General features: G+C 39.2%; 1 non-coding gene across 1 annotated transcript; it reads left to right on the forward strand.

Moving 5' to 3' along the window:
- Positions 1-669: 669 nt before the first annotated feature.
- Positions 670-860, forward strand: LOC119530732. Its single transcript, XR_005216117.1, has one exon. It is a non-coding gene; the product is annotated as a U2 spliceosomal RNA (small nuclear RNA).
- Positions 861-4,138: the final 3,278 nt, after the last annotated feature.

The raw sequence follows: 4,138 nt of genomic DNA on the forward strand, positions 1-4,138 counted from the left end.
AATTATCCCCAGCATCATATTGCAACCCTGCTGTAAGAACAGGGAAAGTCAGGGGGTTGAAATGATGAGGCCTATGGATTTGCAGGAGGATGTGGTTGAATAAAAAGGGGATGAGGAAGATGCAACTAATGGTTCTTTGGGAATTGACCAAGCAAGGAAGAACGTGAAGCCAGTGCTAATTGACCCCTGTGGGACTCCAGTGCCTCCAAGGCTAAGATCGTGCATAATGTGGATGAAGAAGCAAAAGAACAGAGATGGTTATAATAAGAGAGTAGATTTTCAAATCTAAGGTTTCAAAGAAGGTTTAAGAGTCCTGATGATTTTACTTCATGGTTGTGCTCTTGGACTGTGTTGTTAAAGTGGAATGCTGTGTTAAGGTCATTGGAGATTTATTGTGTCCATTAAATTAATGATTGTAATATTGTTTCCCTGAGAGTTACAATTTATTTAAATTTGTGGAATATAAATGGAGTCATAGCATAAGGAATATGAGTTGATACTTCAAAATAGGTCCAGTATCTAATAACTTTCAGAGTATTCCTAATAAATGATTATCAAATAATTTATTGGAAATGGAGAGCCTTCTTTTATGAAAAATCTTTAGGAAAAATAGTTGAAAAGTGTTACTAAAAGAAATCACGATGTACATAACAAAGAATATATAATAAAATCACTTCTTGGCCTTTTGGCCAAGATCAAGTGTATTATCTGTTCTTATCAGTTTAATGTCTGATTCATCCTCTCTTTGAGGACAATACATTAAATGGATTTTTGGAGCAGGGAAATGGAATAGGAGCTTGCTCCCTCCACTCTATGCATTGATCTGGTATTGCAGAGCCTCCAGGAATGGTGTACTCCTCCCTTAAAAAAAAAGATATGAAAACCCCTCATCAGACATCCCATCCATACCCTCAGTCAGCGTTAGTCACTCACTTCTTCCTCTGTGTTTCCACTGCATTTTTCTACTTTTCATAAATGTGTTATTTGTATATATATTTTCTCTTAAGCACTTCTGTTTATGCAATTAGTCACATGGCTGTAGTTCAAATTTATAACCTGCCTACTTCTACTGCCCATTCCATATTCCCTTTACCCTCAGCAAGCATCTTACCTTGTCTCAGTTCTTTTCCTTGTGGGGTGACCCAAACCTTCATTCCTGAAGGGTCTGAGCCATTAGTAGTTCTGCCTGGATTGGGTTGTTGCAATTTTCCATTTTAATCATACTCTAAGGGATCTTTTATATTACAGAAAAACTCTTCTTTACCTCCATTGTGTAGTAGCAGTCCTATTTCCCCTTGATAATCAGGATCAACTCTCCAACCCCCCACCCCCTAGCCAATAGAGTAATTACCTTAGTCTCTTGATTCAGAGACATGAGTAGCCCTAAGTAGATGGGCAGCAATCTTAATGTCAAGTTCAATGGAATCATTGTTGTGTCTCCTGGTAGATGTGCTCCTGCTTTTGCAACTAAGACCTGAAGATCAGCAGAGCTTAAGGACACAGGCAGAGGAAGCAAAAAATTTTCTGATGGATCACTAGAGATGACAGTGAGAGGTGACACTCCCATTTCCTGGACCAGTGAATCCTGGCTATGGGAGAAACAGCACCATAGAATAGACACTGATTTAAAACATATACAGCCTCCTGGAGAACATTGCCCCAGTCTTGAGAGGTATTGCCACCCAGTTGGCACCATAATTTAGATTTCAGAAGACCATTCTACCATTCTATCAATCCAGCTGCTTCAGGATGATGGGAAACATGGTAAGACCAGTGAATTTCATGCATATGTGCCCATTCCTGCAATTCATTCACTACTAAGTGGATTCCTTGATCAGAAGCAATGCTTTGTGGAATAGCATGATGATGGATAAGGCATTCTTTACATCCATGGATGGTTGTTTTGGCAGAAGCATTGCATACAGAGAAGACAGTCCATACGTTGAGTATGTAACTAAGCCAGTAAGAACAAAATACTGCCCCTTCTGTGATAGAAGTAGTTGAATGTAATCAATCTGGTACCAGGTAGCAAGCTGATCACCTTGGGGAATGGTGCCATTTAAAGGACTGGGTGTTGGTATCTGCTGCTGGTGATTGGGCACTCAGCAGTGGCTGTAGCCAGGTCAGCCTCAGTGAGTGGATGTCCATGTTGCCGAGCCCATGCATAACCTGCATTCCTACCACCATGGCCACTCTGTTCATGAGCCCATTGGGTAATGACAAGATTGGCAAGAGAAAGAGGCCAACTGGTAGCAGCAGAATGAGTCATCCTATCCACTTGATTATTAAAAATCCTCCTATGCCAAAGACACCCTCTGGAGAGCATTGATATGGGACATAAATATCTTCATGTTTTTTGCCTACTCAGAAATGTCTATCCACATATCTCTACCCCAAACCTCTTTGTCACCAGTTTTCCAATCATGTTCCTTCCAAGTCCCTGACCGTCCATCCAAACCATTGTTGACAGCCCAAGAATCAGTATACAAATGCACCTCTGGCCGTTTCTTCTTCCAAGCAAAATGAACAACTAGGTGCACTGCTCAAAGTTCTGCCTACCAGAAGTATTTCCCCTCACCGCTGTCCTTCAGGGACATCCCAGAAAGGAGCTGCAGTACAGCAGTTCCCCACTCTTGATCCAAAATCTATATTAGTTGGGTTGCTTTAGTGAAACAAAACTGACAAAATACATAAATATTCTGGATTTATTATTGGAATTGTCTTTGAGACCATAGGAATTGGCAAGTCCATATTCCGTAGGGCAGCTACAAGTTGGGAACTCTGATGAGGGTTTCAATGAATTCCCTTGAAGAAGCTGTGTGGCGGAAACAAAGATAGAAATTCTTTTCTGACCGCTTAAATCATCAATTCTTCCTTGAAGGCCTTTAACTGATTGGATGAAACTTCTATCATTGCTGGAGGCAGTCTCCTTTTTTATTTTAAATGTAATCAGCCATAGATGCAATCAACCGACTGATGATTTAAATACAGGAAATATCTTCATAGTAACTGTCAGGCCAGTGCTTGCTTGACCAAATAACTGGACGCTAGAGGCTAGCCAACTTGGCAAATGAACTTAACCATGTCTACTTTTCACTGATAAGGTATTGTACTGTACCTCTGAACATCTTCCTCCAACACTTCATGAAAGACTGCTGGAAAGATCATTTTGGGAGAGGCAATTCATAATAAATCCTCTCAGTTCATACTCCAAGGCAACAGATTACATGAAGAATCAGCACTGTAGCAAGCTGCTCTGTTGGCTACTTCTCTAGCCTAGCTGCAACACATTTAGTAAGAACACATGCTTTTCTAGGAAGATTTACTTGTCAAACAAAAGTTTTTTAGTTTGGGAATACAAGTTCTTACAGCCTATCAATACCTCATTTCATTGAAGTTTATCCATTTTCTCATGCTTACTCTGTATCACTAGGGATCTCTAAAGCAGAGGTTACAAGCTCAAATTTATCTACAGAAGCCAGATAAGTAATGTAAGTGAGCAAAGCAGGCAGGTGGAATAATCTATGTTTGAATAATGGAGAATGTGGCAAATAAAAAGTGTACGCCCTGTGTACAGGGGAACTTGCTAATCTGTTTTATAGTTTATCTTGATTTTAAGTGGTAAACTAGCTGTCCATTTATCCTCCACTTTTGCCTTTTTTTAAAATATTTTTTTACTGAGATTGTTCACATACAATACAACTATCCAAAGATCCAAAGTGTACAGTCAATTGCCCATGGTACCATCATACAGCTGTGCATCCATCACCACAATTAATTTTTTTCAATTTTTAGAACATTTTCATTACTCCAGAAAAGAAATAAAGACAAAAAAAGGAAACTCAATTTCTCCCATACCCCTAACCACCCCCCCTCCATTATTGATTCTTAGTATTGGTATAGTACATTTTTACTGTTGAAAGAATGTTAAAATGCTACTAACTGTAGCATAGAGTTTGCAACAGGTATATATTTTTTCCTATATGCCTCTCTATTATTAACTTCTAGTTACAGTGTCACACATTTGTTCTAGTTCATGAGAGAGAGATTTCTAATATTTGTACAGTTAATCATGGACATTGTCCACCGCAAGATTCACTGTTTTATACATTCCCATCTTTTAACCTCTAACTTTCCT

This window comes from Choloepus didactylus, chromosome 3 (genome assembly GCF_015220235.1).
Source record: "Choloepus didactylus isolate mChoDid1 chromosome 3, mChoDid1.pri, whole genome shotgun sequence".
In the NCBI taxonomy this organism is placed as follows: Eukaryota; Metazoa; Chordata; class Mammalia; order Pilosa; family Megalonychidae; genus Choloepus; species Choloepus didactylus.